At 34.2% G+C, this 20,423-nt stretch overlaps 1 protein-coding gene across 2 annotated transcripts in view; it reads right to left on the bottom strand.

Moving 5' to 3' along the window:
• KLHL1 (kelch like family member 1) overlaps positions 1 to 20,423 on the bottom strand; it is a 204,962-nt gene that overhangs the window by 178,642 nt on the left and 5,897 nt on the right. The window lies entirely within an intron of this gene.

Here is a 20,423-nt window from a genome sequence, read left to right as displayed (position 1 = left end):
AGATCACGAGACCTCGTCCCTTTTTCCGCCGTCTCTTGTCTTGGCAGCATCTCACTCCCCAGCCGTCTTATCATTGGTATTAGAGTAAGGCCTACTTTTAATTTTGGACACTGTCTCTCATCATATTGGATTTATCAGCTTAAATTGTAATTATATTGAATTATAGTGTGTTGTTTTGCATTCCGATATCTTATTTAGTAAATTAGTTTGTTTCTCCTCAGATTGTTGCCGCTGTTCTTTGCTCTCAGGGCCATCTCCCTACCCTTTTCCCCTTTTCCCTTTTCCCGGGGTGTGTGTCTGTGGGTCCCCCGTCCCCTTCGTCACGGAACTGGGCTGAACGCCCGTAAACGTTGACATTTTTTGCTGGAGAATGCGGGCAAAATTGAGGCAAAATTAAGGCAAAATTAAGGGCAAAATTCTGCTTTTTTAGCTTTTAGAACGAAGCTAAGACTGCTTTTTAGCTCTTAGAATGAATCTTTCTCTGCTCTCGGAAAGCTTCGTTATCATAACTGCAGGTGCTGTAACTGCAAACATGACCTTGAAACGTCCAGGCTGACTGCCAATATTCTGGGATATTTTGTAAACTTTTTGTACACTTTCTGCAAACTTTTTTTGGGCTGCTGAACTGTGGGAAGACATTGGTGCCCGAATTAAGAATATGGTTGTAAAGGTGCGTCATGTAGATGCTCATGTGCCCAAGAGTCTGGCTACTGAAGAACATGTCTCCTTCCATCTTCATACAACCCGTCCCTTAATTATTTGTATGCTCAGCACCAGAAATGGTGCAAATGTAAAAACACAGAAAGAGATGCAACTGCAACTTTCTGACCACTGTACTGCTCTAGGACTTGCTACTCTCCTGACATATCCAAGGTGCCAGAAACAAAACTCAGAAGTTACCACCAATAGTTACCAATACTCCAAGTGTGAATCTGGTGCAACTTTCTAGATTCTCCACAAGCACCTTTAGCAATGTTCCAGTGATTTCTAACTTTAAACAGAAGGGCTGGATCACGGAGGATTTAACGGTTCCAACAGGAGATACTATCAAAGGGGAAAATTTTACCTGATCAGATTCCATTTCATGTTAAAGGCATACAAAATTATAGTTAAGAATTTAAAAGTAGAGGATGCTGTAAGTGCTTATATATTTAATCTGAGACTGGAGTGAACATGGTATAATTTTTTCTTAAACAGAGTTCAATTTCTGGCAAACAAAAAATGGACATATGATAGCAACAGGACAGGACATTTTCTTTTTTCCCTCAAATGTTCTAAGGTTATTGTGAGATCACATTTTCAAACATTCCTGGAAGATGTTCTTCATGGTTTCACCTCCAAGTTGTGTGCATATGTTTTTTTATTATATTAATCATGGAATTAAAGTAGGGAATGAAACTGGCTTCAGGACATAACTGCGTTAAATGTCATTCCAGTTTGACAACAAGTCTTTAACAACTATTATATGCATGATTTTTAGCAGCTAAGCGCTCACCAGAGGCTGATTATACCTCCATTATATGCCATTAGTTCACTTACAAGTATGCTTAAGAATCAAGGATTTAATTCATCAGGACTGTAATATCTAACAGCTTGATTAGACATGATCTATTCTTCACCTACCAATGACAGGTTTTTATCTCCTGATTCCAAACTTAGAAGACTGGTGTTTATTTAATCACTACAGTGAAATGATCCCTTCTGGATTTAGTTGCTAAATCACTTATTTACTGTTTTCAAACACCTGCAGTAAGAAACAGTAATGCTTTCAAGCAACAAATTCAATGAAATTTCCATTAAATAAACTTCAGTAGTCTAGTTACTCCTGAACACGAAAGCATTCAACCAAAATTTTGTTTCTTAAGTTTACAATCTCAAGGCATCTAAAGTGAACATACTGTATGAATAACATGCAATATACTTTGTCAGACAATTTAAAGTAGGATCTTTCATTCAGGTTTTGCAGCAGTCAAAACATTCTATCAATGTCTATGCATTTTATGATTAATAGGCTGCCTAAAACATCAGTTTTTTTTTATTATTATTTACTTACTATTCCAAAGAGAAATCTTGTTATTTTAATGTAACTGTTAACGCTGCAAAATAAATAAAGCTACAGTGACTATAAATATTAATATAGCCTTCATCAATATGGAAATTAAACTTATTATTGAACAAAATCACACAAGTACTCTATAATAAAATGTGTATATATTTTGTGGCAATCTCATTTCATGGCCAGAGGAAACATTAGTTAGAAAGATTAGTTATAAACAAAATAGCAGATTTAGCTGAATAGATTCTCAATTACTCAGAAAACAAGTTTCATTTTTATAATTTGGATACTGTAATGTCTCATTTCAGTTATTTTTTTTAGATAAAAAGTTGTTTTTCATCTGTGCTTCTGTCCCTCAGTGCCCATTCTACAGTTCTTACTGTTAGTAATACCTGAAACATTGGTTAACTCAAAATCGTAACCCATTTTAAGAACTTAAAGCTTATTTATTTTTAAATAGCTTTTCTCTCTCATCACAAAGTTTCTGAAGAGATATTTGGATTCAGGTAGAAGTGTAAGAAAATACGTTAAAAGAAGGATTTTTTTTTTTTTTATGTTTATGTGTCATCTCACTATCACCCAAAACAACGTGTCTTTCTCTTCTGAATCATACCTAATCCATCGATTTTATTGCTACACCTGTGCCACATGAGCAAAAATCAGAATATAACGTGATCCATATTTTTTTTTCAAAAATAAATTACAGTAGCCAAAAAAAAAAAAAAAATTGCAGTACATTCCAGCTCTCTTTGATATTCTTTTCTTTTTTTTAATTTGGGTTTTGTATGTTCTAGTAATGTTTACCTGCTGCATGTGTTTATTTATGAAGGAAGGTGTTTGTTCTGTTTTGATTTTATCATGGACAATTATATCAATTATATTACTTCATTATTTTGAAATAAATAAGTAAGTAAAACATTATGTTGCAGTCAGGGCTACTAAATTAACTTTTTTACAGTGCATTTGTGAACTCTCGGTTCACTGCACAAACATTATTGTCCAAAATTACTCTTCACTGACATGTTTTTATACTTTGCACATAGAAATGCCACATACAGGCATCCAAAGCAATTTAACTTGTTCTCACATGTTTGATTTGGTCTTCACATGGCAACACGGAAAGTGTGATCACCAGCAGGTCCAATGTAATATCTGTCAACACATCTTAGCCATCGAATAACTTCTCACTAGATGTCTATGCATGAGGAACTGAATTAAGCTATTCTTGGAGTCTGGAGAACTATTTATCTGGATGTTTACAGGAACTTCAACAATGAGTTTTCTAGCTCTCTGGATACCCTTAACTTAGATGTTTCTCTTCTGACAGCACTATGTGCTTCATTTGCCAGACTACATTAGAACATCTGCATTACTGACACGGAAATCAAGTATAATGAATCCTAAAAAGATTGAAGAAATACTTAAAGATAAATAAAGAAGGTGCTGGAGTAGGTATTATTTTGACTACAAAATGAAAAATGAAGAGTAGAGCAGAATTTGTTTATATATTCTTTGAATTTACTAGTTAAAACTGTTGCAGCTTAATCTTAATCATATATTTAATAAAATTTAAAAAAAAAAATTGAGGAGGATTGGAACATGTATCCAGCTGCACAATATGAATTATATATAATGCAATATAAGCTCACAGCTTTGAATTTGGGTGTCGCCTGCAAAAACAAATTCCACATTTATCCTTTCAGCTACAAAAACTGCTGAGCATAGGGTTTACAACAACTGCATACAGTGCAATCAATGGATAAATATTCTCTAAACTCCTCACATCTCATGAATATTCTTTAAGCTAAACCTCTGCTGAAGCCAGAAGGATTCCACCAAAACTGCTAAGTGGGAGTAATACTACTGTGATCTTCTATATTTATTTGCATATTGTCAATAGATGGTGTCCCACAAACCATAAGCTGTCTCGTGTAACAGGCAGTGACAATATTATGATTTACCAGGCATCAATCTGTGGGAGTGATAAATAAATCCATATTTTAAAACTTTAACCTCTATCTCAAAATCACAAAACTGTTTATCTTGCTTAAAAACAGCACAAAATATGAAAATAAACTTTCAAATATTTTATTCTGCTGAAAGAAAGATTAGTAATATGACTTTAAAGCCGCCTAGTAGAGATGTCTGAAGTGACTTAGATGTATCAATGCCTGCCTGCCAAAGCAAGCTGTGACGAAGCATATAGCTAACTACTTACAACAGCACACCATTCTCACTTAATGCTTAAGGATTTGTCAGCTTAGTGACATACTTTATTGTAAGAAGATATCTGCAGTACTCATCAATCAGGAGTCCTGAAGCCAAACAAGGTAGTACTAGTGAATGTAGAGTTAATTTGCCTCAGTCCATAAATGGGAAATTTTAAGAAATTAATGGACGGCTCTTATTCAGTGATTTCCACCATGAGGCAGTTAAGATTTACTTGGATTCTCAAATCAGTAAATTCTACATAACCTTGTATTTCACTACATCTCCAGAAGTGCCTTTTTAGAGCGTTGCTCTTCAGAATACTTTAGATACACTCCTGCGTAACGATACTGTTTTGCTTTCATGTATCTTTTCCTTTGGCATTAGGCACATAGGCTCATTTTCTAGTATTATGCTAAGAAAAAACGTTATATAGCTTTGCATTACTGAAACTACATGCATACAGAATACTATGAGTTAAATGTGGTTGGCACAATAAATTTGTTCAGTCAAATCAGTTGTAAAATACTTTTTTTTCTGAACATCCAAAACCTTGCAGACTTTAAATAAAGTGTTTGAAATCCTGTAAGTTGCAGTCTCATTTACAGTGAATGTATTTACACTTTTGCACTAGTAAAGTAAAATCCATATCTATTTGTATTTTCTTCTGTAATAAAAATTGAGCTGTTTCTAAATGCCATTTACAATTAATCTGTCTAATATTGAATTCTACTTACACCTTCCTTTAATGTTCTTGTCTGTCTGGAGGCAGAACAGAGGGATGGCTAAGGGAGGCTGAGGACAGACCTCATCACTCTCTCTACAAATGCCTGAAAGGAGATTGTAGTGAGGTGGTTGACAGTCTCTTTTCTCGGGTGACAAGTGATAAAACACAGGAAAAGGGACATAAATTACACCAGGGAGGTTAGAAGAAATGTCTGCAGGAAGTGCTGGGAATCATTTCTCAGTCTTTCTAGATCTCCACAAATGAGTGGTGATTGTACGCTTTTTTATAGCACTACCATATATTTCCCTATCTTTCTCTTTATTCATCTCCTCTTTGAAGGACACAGAATGCTAAAGGAGTTGGAGAGGAAAGGCTTGATTCATCACACTGAATTATTGTTTTATAATACATTTTAAACAAGCAAGATGATCTAGAAATACTCATATTTTCCCATTGCTACTACAGAAAGTTCCCGTGTTCCTCATCTTCATGCCTCACTTTGGTGTGACTAGACATTGGTAGAGCCATGGGCTCCACTGTGAATAAATAGGGAGGAGGCAGATAGTAAGGGAACTTGTACTCACTTCCTTGTTTAGGAGAATGGGGAAGCCCTACTTTCAGCCTCTGTACTGCTTTTGGTTAAAATTGAGTTTATTTTCTTCAGTGTCACTTCTATGATGAAATTTGGTTTTGCAACCAAAACACAGTTGACAATATACAGTTGCTTTGCTTGCTATTATCCATTGGTTTCACAGAGTTGAGGTCTTTTCTGTTTCTTATGCTGCCATGACGAGTCTTGGGATGCACAAGAAGCTGGGAGGACATGCACCTAGGGCAGCTGACCCCAAATGAGCAAAGAGATATATTCTATACCATATGATGTCATGCTCAGCAATGAAAGCAATAAAAAGAGGAAAGATGAAGGCCTGGAGTGATAAGAGATGTTCAGAGTGATGATGTTTGTCTTTCTAAGAAACCATTACGTATGACAGAGCTGTGCTTTCCTGGAAATGGCTAAACATCTGCTTGCTGATGGGAAGTAGTGAATTAATTTCTTGTTCTATTTTTGACGATGTGTGCAGTTTTTGTTTTACCTATAAACTGTTTTTATCTCAACCCATGAGTTTACTCACTTTTACCCTTCACTCTCCCACCGAACTGGAGGGAACGAGTGACTGGCTGTGTGGTGCTGAGCTGCCTACCAACGACAACCTGCAACAGTGGACTGGTCATAACTGTGGATTGGTCACAAGAGTGTTTAATAAAAGATTCCTGTTGAATCTCCTAATCTCAAATTGCTGCATTTCAAACAAAATATGTATAGAATATCAATGAGCATTCCACAGTAGAAGACTATACTTAAAATTATTTTTTCATACGATTCTCTCAATGGAATGACTATGCTGGCATGAAAATGAATAAACTGATCTCTTTCCATGGATGAACAAATACCGAATACTAAAGTAATAAAAGTAAATTATCTCAGTGAGTTTTAACAATCCTTACAAGATGTACCATGTGCTCCAATAGAGCAGTCCACAAATGCTATACGTGTTCATTCCAAATCCATCATATTCATAGAATCACAGACACATACAAGGGTTGTTCCAAAAGTAATGCCTCCTATTTGATTATGTTGGCCCATGACGTCAGAGGTGAACACTGGGGGTATGGCAGTAGAGGATGAATTTTCCTGCCAATATTCCATTACATTTTGATGCTGTGCAACAGATGGCAGCAGGGGGGGAGTCTGACTAAATGACCTCTGACATGGAAATGTGTATAGAGCAAAAAGGTATCACTGAACTCCTCCACGCAAAAAAAAAAAAATGGCACCCACTGATATTCCTCGATGTTTGCTGAATATTTATGGAGATCAAAGAGTAGACGTGAGCACAGTGAGGCAGTGGGTGGTGTGTTTCAGCAGTGATGACAGCAACAGTGGGTCACCTTTGCTGATACAGATATTTATGAGTGCAGCATGCAGGCTTGTTCATCATTGGCTAAAATGCACAGATAATAGTGATGATTATGTTGAAAAATGGTGTTTTGTAGCTGAGTTTTTCCTCCATCAAGTAGCATTATTGTGCTCTTCGTAACTGTTGTTGTTTCCATGGAAATAAATCGCAGGCATTGCTTTTGGAGTGACCTATGTAGAATATCCCAAGTTGGAAGGGACCCACAGGGATCATCAAGTCCAATTCCTGGCTATATAGAACCACACAAAATTCAAACCACGTATCTGAGAATGTTGCCCAAACACTTCCCGAACTCTGGCAGCTCGTTGCCGTGACCACTGACCTGGGGAGCCTGTTCCAATGACCTTCTAAGTGAAGAACTTCTCCCTAATCCACAACCTGACACTCCCCTGATGCAGCTCCATGTCATTCCGTTTGGTCCTGTCGCTGTCACCAGAGAGCAAAGATCAGTGCTGTACCTCCGCTCCCTGTGAGAAGCTGCAGGTCACCATGAGGCCTCCCCTCAGCCTTCTCTTCTCTGGGCAGAACAATCCTAGTGACCTCAGCCACATCCTCATCTCTCTAGACCCTTTGCCACCTTCAAAGCCCTCCTTAGGACGCTCTCTAATAGTTTTACATCCTTCTTATATCATGGTCTCCAAAGCTGCAGTCTGCTGGAGGTGAGGCTGCACAGCGCAGAGCAGAGCAGGAGAATCCCTTTCCTTGCCAGCTGGCAGTGCTGGGCCTGATGCACCCCAGAGTACAGTTACCCTTTTTGGCTGTCAGGCTATACACTGAAATATTATCACAGAATCACAGAATAATAGAATGGTTTTGGTTGGAAGGGACCTTGAAGATCATCTAGCTCCAACCCCCTTGCTATAGGCAGGAACACCTCCCCCTAGACCAGGTTGCTCAAAGTCCCTTCCAGGCTGAGCTTGAATGCTTCCAGGGAGGGGGATTATAGATCACACTGCAGTAACAGAAGACACTATGGTATGCCTGGCCAAGGCCATTCATCAAGTCACCCTGTCTAAATGAAACCAATCAAGATGCTGCCAGAAGATGTACCCAACACAGAGAATCTTTAAAAACTGTTAAAGGATATTATCTAGTTACTATTAAGAAAAAAATGTGTTTTTGTTTGTTTTTTAATAATAGCTAAAAAGAGACAACAACAAATAAATTAGTTTCAATGAACATGCTTGATTTTTGTACTACAATTCTTTGTTCTTTTTAAAACTCAGATTCATGGTTACCTCTGTTTCATCTTCCCATCTTTCATTTTGTGTGGCACTAAGACTAGCAACATCGTTGACACTTCAAAGCAAAAAATCTGTTCTATCAGTTCTAAAACTACCCCCTCCCTACCTTGAGTATTATAATTCACACAGTTTAGCTCATTTAAGAATTACTAAATTACTATGCTGTCATGGTTTTATGATCTTCGGTTATTGGTACTCCACATCATAACATCATGTAGTGAATGTACCTGGTTCTCAGAAGAGAAGGACTACTACATTCCCCACGGTACTTTGCTCCTCTGTTACCATTTTCCAGCCGGAGCGAAAAGATAAAAGCTCGCAGTATAAAAACTTGCAGATCACAAGACCTCATCTCTTTTTCTGCCGTCTCTCGTCTTGGCAGCGCCTCACTCTCCAGCCATCTTATCGTCGGTAGTAGAATAAGGCCTACCTTGGTTTTGGGACATTCTCTCTCTCTGTATTGGATTTATCAGCTTAAATTGTAATTATATTGTATTATAGTGTGTTGTTTTGCATTCCGTTATCTTATTGAGTAAATTAGTTTGTTTCTCCTCAGATTGTTGCCGCTGTTCTTTGCTCTCAGGGCCATCTCCTTACCCTTTTCCCCTTTTCCCTTTTCCCGGGGCGTGGGCCTGTGGATCCCCCGTCCCCTTCGTCACGGAACCGGGCCAAACGCCCGTAAACCGTTGACATATGCACTCTATTTTGCTGCTTCTAGAAAAATCTGTCAAAGGGACTCTATGTCAGAAAGCTTAATTTTATCCATCAGCATAAGTTAATGATGCTAATAGGAGTACTTAATATATTAACTATATATTAGTATTATATACTAATATATTAACAATATATTAAGAATAATGTAATATTATTGTATATTAATAATATATATTAACAATATATTAAGTACTATGTGGCAAACATGATCTTTCATGGGTAACTCCAGATTACATTCAGGTAAGAATTTTCCACAGTATTTTCCAAAGGCTCTGCTGATGTTAAGAAAAGATGCATTGAAGAAATAAGAGAAAATAAATGATTGACTATAACACAGTTATGCTTTTAATCTGTTCTATTATGTTTATGGAGATCTTTGCATTCCTTTAGTGAAAAAATACTAAGCATAAATTAAAAAAAAAAAGAGTAAAATGCAAAGGCATACTTTATTAAATAAGTCAGGGATACCTTCAAACTTTCTCTAAGAGCTGAAATGAAAATGTGGAGGCTTTTTATCTAAAATGTTTTACAAGTGATTTTAACACAGCAAAATCTTGATCACAGAATTCATTAGTGTCAACTCACTACCACATCACAAGTTAATGTAATTCTGTCATTGTTTATCAGTTACTTTATACTGTGTCCAAATACACATGAACATATTAATAATAAAACTAGCTGAAACGTGATCTCTCCAATATGCAGCATCTGTTTCTCATTCTATTTTCCTAGATTAGTAAAAGAAATCAGAAACTTCCAAAAGACTGAGGAGCCAACGTTGTTAAGAATTAACATCAATCAGAATTCTGACACTAAACTGACTTATTTCTGTTTATGAAATTAGATGGGAGACAAAAGAATAATAATAAAAAAAAAAAGAAAGAATAAAAATCAACCAACCAACCTGAAAAAAAAAGTAAAAACAAACAAACAAACAAACAACAACAACAACAAAAAACAGAACTTGGACATCCAATCTATCAGCAATAGGCACACTTCTGATTCCATGTCCTGGGCTTGGACTTTCTCCTGATCTTTGACATTTAGGAGATGAACCTTTTGTAAGAATAATAATCAAGTGCTGAGGACATTTAAATTGCATTTAAATAACTCCTGTTTTCCTCCCTTCCACTCTTCCTTTACAAAAGGTGCTGTGTTGTGTATGACTAAGGTATAATCATGAAGAAGTTGGCACAAATAAAATTCACTGCACATAAAATTATTTTTCTGCAAGATATTACTCATATCTCCTTGTATTACAGATGGCAGTATTGTATATTAATGGTATTTGCTGAGACTTTAGCAATCATTACTAAACATCGAATGAGACTAAATACAATTGGTTCCATAATCATCTATTTCTAATTTAAAAAAAAAAAAAAACAAATCTCTGATTTACTTAGAAGGACTCAAGTCTTTATTTGTATCAAGTCTCTCAATTTGTCTTGTACAGTGACTGTGCTAGACAAAAAAAGAAAAAGCATCTTTCTTCCCATTCTTTTTCTTCTTATGATGGCATTTTTTGATGCATTTAAGAAAGCTTGACAGAATGAATGTAAGAACTGAACAAATTTCCATTTTTGTGGACTTCCATGTCTTTACTTTCTTTTTGACAGCCAGTCTGATTTGAAATAAAAAAAAATAGCTGTAACAAAAAAAAAAAAAAAAGAAATTGATAGCAGAAATACTGCATTAACAGACACTGAATGGATGAGTAATGCTTGAAAAGAAACTACACAGAAAAGTGCATTTATCAAAGTTTTATAAATATGGAAAATCTACTTATTTACTCAAGTTTTTTTAGCATCCTATCTCATTTTCCATTTGCAACAAATTTCAGTCACAGAGGAACACATGTATGTTCCCTGACCAGATATCTTATTTTTACTGGAAACAAATTCTGACAAGCAGTCACAAAATGGAATTGTTAAAAAAAAAAATAAAAAAAATTAGTGCAACTCTATGCACTAGAAAGTAATAAATTGTCTGGACAATTTTACCCTCTGATTTTCCATGAAATACATAAGAAACTACTATTTAGTAAAATGTTAGTTCTGTAGTACAAGCTATTATTTAAATCAGCTGTGATATTTGAATAACAGACAGGAGATACTGATGTGACACCAACTTTAAAAGCAACTTCACCCATTGTATGTATTCTATTCCAAGGAAACTGATAAAAAAAGTAAGGATCATTAATATATACATGAATACATCAGGTATCTTTAGAAGTAACAAACTAGCTTCTGTAGAAGCAATAATGCCTTTACAAGTTTTACCTAAAGGTATCATCAGCAAGTGTGTGAATATGACATGAGTAATAGTTACTCTGTTTTCTGATAAATCTTTTAACTTCTTCGACTGAAGTATCTGAAAGAACCTGTCTTGTTATAAAGGAAAAAGAAGACTTTTAATGAATTAATAACTAGATAAAAGACAGAAAAAAGATTGGAATGATTGGCTATTTTTCATAACAAAGATACATTTACCGAGGAGCATCCCTTAAAGAACCTGTAGTGCTGGGTTTGTTGTTAAGTATTTACCTAAGAAACTAAGAATGTAAACTCTTTCATTTAAATTTTTAAGGATAGTAAGTCTTACCCAATCATGCAGATGTAAGAAAGATGTCATTTAATGATTGAAAAATATATTTCAATGTTTAAAAAGTAGATGAAATTCAGCATTGATAATTTTACAGTGTAAGAGACCGGAGAAAAATCCAAACACATAAAAAGCAATAGATTCTACTATTACCACTTAGGAAAATCTCTAAATTAATTGTGGCTAATTTTCCAAAAACTCAGTAAAATATCAAAAGAAAAAAAGAAAAAGAGCAGAATTCAGTTTTAGGCATTATTATGAAAGGAACCTGTAATCAAACATAAAATTTTGATAAGATGCTATACCAGCTATATTTCAATACTACACGTGCAGTGCATGCCAAAAATCTGCCAGCATGGCCAGCATGTATTTAACTTCCCAAAAAAGGTGCTGGGATAATGATTTAATTTAATCCTATTCTTTTTTTCAACATTCTAATTTTACTCTCATACTAAAGGTTGTTGGAGTTTATTGTTGCTCTTTTTTTTTTTTTTTTGGTACTTAATCACAAAATACAGGCACAAGGTTTCGCAGGGTGTTTCTTTTGTTTGTTTCTTTCCAACAGCTCTTCAGCATCTTTTTTCTGCAATAATGGAAAATTAATCTCTTTGTGTAAATGTGCTCCATAATACATAGCATGCCACAACACTGATTGGATTTAACAGAAATATTTCTTATAATCATCTCTTGAATTACATGCTATAGATTTAAGATGACGCCTTGGCTTGCATCTTATTCCTAGCTTTTTCTTTCATAAATTGTTGCTTCCTTTAGGAAGTAAGTTAATGGTAAAATCTTTTAACTACACTGTTAAGCATGAAGAGGAAGTAAAGAGGAAGTAAAGAGGAAGTAAACACAGATCAAAATAAAAAGTCTCATTTCAGTCTCTGAAGCTATTTATGAGTTGAGAATTGGAAACAAAAATACTGAATACCATCAATCATAACAGTTAAGAAAGCGTTTATTAATTTAGGACCATAAAACATAGTTTTAAGCACCTTACTTGTGGCTAGCAGAACTCTGCTTAACTATCCCCAATTACCCATGCCTAAAAGACTCCTTGTCACAGAGATAAGCCTTCACCTGAGCTTTCTTAGCTCAAGTGTTTTGTTGTTGTTGTTTAATTTTACTGGGATCACTGCAGCCAAGCAGCATAGTATATACCATTGCAGTTAAGTGAAAACTAATCCAAATGACGCTATTTAAGTGCACGTTAAAAAGGGGCTCACAAAGACTTCAATCTGAAATACATATTCATCATTTTCCTCTCACACATTTTCTTTTAAAATACTTTCTGGAAGATAAAGCTTTTAACATTCCTTATTTCCTGATGCATTTATCTCTGAATGATGATATTTTTAATTGACATTAGAAACATGCATACTGAAAATATAAAGGTCTGCAAACGTTTCCATTACTTCTATGCTTGACATTGCCTAATGTAACGTTTTCCAAAGGTTATAACTAACCTTTTGATGGTCCTTTTGTCAAAAAAAACTGAGGGGTGACATTGAAGCTGGTTCTTGAAACATGAAAAATTCACAAATGACTTCAGTGCTTTCTTCTTTGTAGTGCTTTCTTTGCTAAAGAACCCCTTTCAAAACAATCTTATTCAGCATCTAGCTTCTGCTGATGTATTAAACTTTTATATCAGAGTTAAACTTTTATAAGGTTTAAAGTTATAAAATATTAAGACAAGAGTTGAGCTTGTGAGATGTTCTGCTTAAAGGAGGGAAAGTATATCTACCAAAAAGGGAAGAAATGCACATTTATTTTCCTTATTGCTTTACAGAGATGCTTTTCTGTTTAGTGGGTTTTTATGTTGTTGTTGTTGTTGTTGTTTTTAGTTGGTTTTTTTTGTGACTGTATATTTAATTCTGGCATATTCTTGGCAGAAAAAAGGGAAAATAACCTTTGAGTTTTAATAAAATGAAATTATTACAAATATTTCTTCAGAATTACAATTAGATCATCTTGACCAATCCGAAAATCTGATTGGGCACTACTGTTCACTCAAGGTCAAATGTATTTTAGCTACAATTAGTAGCTGAATTGTCAATAGCTGTGGGACACTCTAAGACTGGGCTTCCACTTCAATGCGGTTTGTTTAAATTCAGAAATGTTCACCCACAATACCTCCACATGAAATTCTTACATACATCTCTTAAGCACTTCTAAAATAATAAGAATAGATGAATGCAAGTGCTTCAGTTATATCAAAGAAGTAAAAAGTAATGTAAAAAAAACCCTTCTCCCTACATAAATACATGTTTACTGGATTGCAACTATCACTTTCAATTGAAGAAGTAGCTTTGAATATCTTATTTACCTTCTGAGATTTTCATTTTTATAGCAAATTTACAAGTATAAGAATTTTTATTATAAAGATCTGCAATTTGTAATTCTTGTCCTCTTTCACCTTTTAATTAGACCTTTCTGCAAACTGAATTACAGTTTCATCCTAATGTCTCTGTAGTAGTAGCTGTAATTTCAGGTAATTCAGTGAAAGATTATTTTTGCTTCTGCTGTGTATTCTCTTTTAATTCTTCCTGTCATTTTCCTTAAGCTGATCAAGTTCATTCTGCCTTCCTAGTCATAAGACACATCAGATAGGTAAAATTCAGATTCTCTTTTGCCCTAGTCTATTCTACACTATATATGCATATAGTGTATAAAAGTATATGTACATATGTATATATTCTGTAAATAAAGAGCTTTTATGGAAACTTGGGATGTGCGCTATAGACATCCAGGCACTTCTGAAGCATGATCCATTCCATTTCATTGTAGACATTCGATCAACTGATGTATGTCAGCTTAACAGTGGCTGACATATAAGTGTGAATTTCTCTTAATTGGCTATACTGTAGGAAGACACAACAAAATATGTCATCTAAGTGAAATGAAGTATTCTATAGTGAATGGTGATCCTGTTTCCCTCGTAATACAAAAACCTAAAAATGACTATATAAGATACAACTGAACTTTCATTTCCTCATTAAAATTAATATTCCACTTCAGACCTCACATTCTTCAAAGCAACAAAAAAATAAATATAAAACCCATATACCATTCTGGCTTCTTCCAGCACAACTAATGCGGAGCCCTTCACAAGTTTTGGAGCAATTTGAATCATCCATGACTTCCAAGCCCAGCTCCTTTCAGGTCCATGGATGCTAAGCTAGATGTAAATAAAAAATATTGGACAATACAACTAACATTTTTCATGTTTCTGTTTTACTGAATAAAGAGAAACTCAACATTTAAAGTTTTCAGTGCTAGGATGTGGACAGATGGTAGCAAGTGAACAAGCTGACCTATCATAAGATATCGCTGTCTCTCTGCTGACATACAATAACTGTCCCTGCAAATGCTCCTCGATTGATGTAGCTTTGAAGCAAAATGAATTAAACTGCCATGAAGACAGCAGTAGTTCACTGTTACCTTACAGCTATTTCTTTTATGTTGTTTTACTCTACACTTTCTCAGCTCTATTATTCCTCAGTTAAAAAATAATTCCACTGATTTACATATTTACATTTTCATATTAAAAAGAGTCCCAACAATCTCAACTGCAATAAGGCAGGCTAGTTTTTAACCAAGACTTGGTTGTTAATATTCTATTTAAAAACACTGAAATAAAATTAAACTTTGTAATCTTCACCAGAACTGATAGGGCTTGATCCCTAATACATTTCTGTTCTCTTAGTTGAAGTATAACAAGATTTTCTGTTATTTGTTCACAGATATACACTATCCTTTCGAAGAGAACTTTGGTGGTGGCATGCCAGCTGCCAGCTGCATACCATGTCCAAATGAGGTGTTTTCCAAAACTTGCAGGAACATAATTAATTTGGATTCCTATCTCAATAATGTGTTATTCAGTGAAGGTTGGGTTGAAAGAGGTACAACACAAATTTTTACTGACATGGTACTGAAATATGAACAAATGAATAAATGTTCTGTGGTTTAAGTATTATGCTCCAATTTTTTTTTAATTTCATAAAGCTATCTTGTGAACTTTAATTCTGTAGTGCATCTAAAGCAGGTTAACAATAGTACTGCTTGAGTAAAAGTAACCTAAGTTCATCCAAATACTTGAATGTTAGATACTCTGTTACTTGCATTACCATTTGAAGCTCTATTTGAACCATATATTAAGAAATCTCTGGTTTTCCTTACTTAACTAATGCACATAATTTCATCATACAGATAGAAAACTCCTTTTTGTGCAGCATATCCCACATTCTCTTTACCCAGAGAAACTGTACACAATTGTTATGTCCATTAATAAACTTGTAAGTCCATTAGCTAGATTACCACTGGACTAGATGTCTTGTTTTTAGATTAACAAAAGTAAATTGGACAAAATCCTATTAGTAAATGAATACATCATTGTAAAAACAAGCCTAAGACAGCTCCACTGACATTAGCTGCCTGCAGTTTTACCCAAGAAAATTTGGCAAAGTTGAAAAATTGCTTTGGATCAGATAATCCAATAGACAATAATAATACTATGAAAAATCCTTGTAGATCAAAGCAGGATAACTAACAATTTAGTACAGTTTCTCTAGCATGAGTCTCACTTACCTTAAACGTTCTAATTATAATGTAATACCTACAGATTGTTCTTCTATTCCCAGAAACTTCTCTTAAATTAATTTCTAATGAAATTTAGAGATTTAAGAAGAAATGCTATTTTAAAAGGTCATACAGCAGGGTCAATAGATGTTTGAAACTAAAGTCTTAGCAGAAGAACAATACAGCTCTTTTGCTCCTCTTAAGCTTTTAACTAAAATAGTATTTTCCGATATAAGATAATGTGCCTCATTCCCCCTTGACACTACATCTTACTGAGTACTCTGAAGCAGTAAGGGATAATAAGCTTGAAATATTATGCTGATAGTAATCTATAAACTTTAATTTAAGAATAATTAAGTATCTTTGTAAAAAGGAGAAGAAATGTGGTAAAGTTGTAAAGCGGATTAAATCCTAGGTTGTTGTCAATGATATACGAAGTATGTGTAAACACAGGACTCTAAAAAAGCAGAATACTACTTTAGTTTTACAGTTGTCAAGAATACAATTACCAGAAGATATCAAGAATAACTATAAAGAATATTTCTGAAGCTCTTGTTTCAGAGTTATATGTTGTATTCATGTTTTCCAGTCTCCAAGGAAAAATGTACTTTCTCTAAGCACCACCAGTTTCCTCCACTCTATTTTTATGAGAAAGGAAAAAGGCAACATTGTTATTTGTATTTTTTCAGGAAAAAAAATGGAATAAGTAATGACCAAACATCAAAAAGATATACAACCATTTAATAAAGCATTGGTAAAAAACTATCTATTTGATATTTCAATATGGTCAAAAGGGGAGAGGCACTGACAAGAAAAAAAAATATCACGTAGTGAACTGAAGGATTCCATTCTACTAAATAACTGCATCCAAAAAGACTTAGAAACCTGTAGAATACAACAATGTTGTGGCTTCTGAAATTAGTACTGTTTCTTGTTTCCCAGCCTATCTGTATTTACATAGACAGAAACATAAAAAAGTGCATATGTTGAAATAAGTAGATTCTTCACCTTTTCTGATATAAAAACAGACATATTGATACTTTTTTCTGCTTAATTTAGGCCGCTTTCATACTTTTCTTCGAAACTTTTAGCAAATAATATTATCTGCACAATACCAGTCAAAGCACTTATCATCTGCTTGTAACAGAATGCACAAACCATCTGTTGGTTTTTTTTTTTTTCAACTGATGTTTTCATATGCTAACATGAAAACCAAAACAAATCAAAATAAAAACCCTGAAGTATATCTGAGCTTTTCCTACAGCACAGTAATCATAGGAGGCTCTATATAGAATACTGGGACAGGCTAGGAAAAAAACAAGACCCTGCAGAGTGAATATATTTGACTTCACATATGTCTTGCCATCCTCTCTTGTAATGTAAGAATTACATAATTATAATAATAAATAAAAAATAAAAATCAATTTTTCCCAAAATTCACACTTGTGATTAAATAATCTTGTTATTTTTCAGTTTTCTGTAGCTTAACCTTTGCTATTAATATTTTCAAAATGTTCCTCTTAATGCACAATGGAATTAAATTAAATGGCAGAGAAAAGATTTAAGAAGCATCTGTATCAGTACTTAATCACTGAGATTTGGAAGGAAGCTCTGATGAATTCCTCTTTCAAGAGGAAGACTTTTAGACAGCAACACAAATTCCTTCCCTCCCTTTCTCTTCCTTTTTTCCTACACAATTCCCAATCACCACTACAAACAAAACAGGAAACTTCAAACAGCAGTCTCCTTGATTAGAAGAGATGTTTAGTTCTGCAAGTTACTCTCTCAATGCTCTGTACTCTCTTATTATAAGAGAATTAAGAGTCTTGCACATAAAAAGATGATAATAATAAACTTTTAATCCCCATACAAAATGTTTGTATTTTTAAAAACTATCAGCATTTGTAGCAAACCTTTTCACATAAAGATACAGGCCTATTTTTCATGAAAGATTATTTGATACACTTCCTGCTTCAACACAAAAGGGCTGTCATGCTTAGTCGTATCATGTTTGGCAGATATTTGTCTAGCCTATTTTTCTAATCAATTATATTAAACAGTCCACAGGGCTCCCAGGAAATCTGTTCCAGTGCTTCGCTGTCTATAGATTCTGTTACCTGCTGATTGTCTGATTGTAATTTAAGCCCTTCAAGTCTTCTCCAATACTCCCTTTACAGGAGGAGTAGATGAATACTTTTATCAAATGAAAAAGGAAAATATGCTTCCTATAGCAATTTTTGGTACACCGTGTTTCCTAAAATTCTAGGATTTTTACCAGGAATTTCTCCAAACACTATCCTTGAAAATATAGAGGGGCTGAAACTCTTCTAAATCAACTTGTTTCACTGGCTATGTATATGTCTGCATATTCCTATGACTATTTTTTAAGTTGCAGCATGGTATTGCTTTCTCATATTTTACTTGTTCTTTACTAACTGCAAATCTTTTGTGGAACTGCTGTCTAGTCATTTGATCCCATCGGGTATATTTCCTGATTATTCTTTTGGCAGAATACTAAGTTGAACTGCTCTATATTCATTTTTTAGAGGCTGTCTCTTTTTTTCAGCATTATTTTATATTCTAATTCTGCACTGTAACATACTGACTAATCTTCTAAGATTTTTTTTTCATTTTTAAGAAGTATATGCTTTATTTCATTATTAAATCATTAGTGACTATAAATAAAGTACTTGGCCCAGAAGAAAAATCTGAAGAATTCCAACTGATATAACCTACTATTCTGACACAAAAAAAACAACTATTGTTTTTATTTCTGCATGTGAAAAAGGCTTTCCACTTCCATCCCTTTTATAGCAGTTTTGATAAATTCCATTTCCACCGTAAATGAAGCATTCACTTTCATCTGTGTCAATCATCCCAAAGAATGTATTTTTCAACAAAATCCATTAGTTTTTTTAAGATAAAATAGTAAGAGTTAACAAATGCAAAACTCAAATTGAGAGGCTTAACTATAAACAAATACGCTGATTAACAAATGTTTATTGAAACTTTTTTAGTTAAAAGATCTTCCGAAATGTGGCAGTAGTTTTACATCCTACATCTGTCAGTAGAATACTAAAAAAATCCAAAATGTATTTCAATCAAAATCATTCAATTTTCTTTCCTTCTCTCTTCCTTGTTATAAATCCTATTTGGAGGTTGTGCATACTATTACTAATTTTTTATTATTATTTCTTTTGAGATATTTTTGTTCTGCACTTCAGATAATTGGTATAAAAACTAGGCTATCAGTGGGAGTTAATTAATAATACAGAGTAAGACAAAATAATGGACTAATAATTACTAAACAAAAATCCACATAAGTAAATAGAGCAGGCATAGAAGATAAACTTGATGCACAATACTATACAATTATGTGATAAATCTTTTCGTAAAAGGAACATTTTGGTCATTCACAAATGATCATAATTCAATTGCACGCGTAGAAATCTAACAGTATATGTGGAGATGAATGGATGTACACTAAAATCACTCCAGTTTCCAGTTTAAAAGCAGAGAAATAAGGAATTTGGGAAAAAGCAGTGAACCAGATCAATCTGAAGGCACAGAATAGTAACACAGCTAACCTGCGTACAACATAAAAATAACTTCTATCTCTACAGGCAGGCAGAAGTTTATGAACAGAAAGCTGCATATCTGAAGTTATTCTTGCATATTCAGATGCACTTTTTGCATATTCTCTCCACATTTATGACACTTGCTCAAGAAACTTAAGAGAACTTCTATGCCCTGAAAGAACTTCTTCATCACTAAACTGTAAGATATTCTAGGAGACAGCTTCAACAAAAACAAACACAACAAACATACCTATTATGTATGCATCCTGTATTTCTTCTTAACATACTTCTACACCCTATCTACAAAGCTGAAGAGTATCAACTAGGATCCAAAGAAGGATTCAGCCCTAGAACTATATTCAGAAAAGACGGTTTAAGTGTTTGGTTATACCTGGCCAGAATGAAGGTCACCCTCTATTGGTGTTTTGGCCTCCTCTTTGAGCACTGCACAAATCTCCACTACAGTAGCGGCAAAAAAAAGATACCATGGGGTAAAAACAATGCTGCGTTTCCCATGTGGTTAGAGTGGGAAGGAGGATAAAAACAGATGACAAATACAAGCATTACAAAAGGTAGATCATTTTAGTGTTGATAATACATAATAAAACAGAAAGCTTGACTGATGCAGTGAAAAAAGAAGAAAAAAAAAAAAAGAATGATGAATGATGTATTCCACATAGTGAAGCTGGTCACTATTAGGCAATAAGAAAGTGCCATCATTTGACAATCAATTCA

This window comes from Numida meleagris, chromosome 1 (genome assembly GCF_002078875.1).
Source record: "Numida meleagris isolate 19003 breed g44 Domestic line chromosome 1, NumMel1.0, whole genome shotgun sequence".
Lineage (NCBI taxonomy): Eukaryota > Metazoa > Chordata > Aves > Galliformes > Numididae > Numida > Numida meleagris.
Note: the sequence above shows the minus strand (reverse complement) of the source record. Positions and strands in the feature narration are given on the sequence as shown.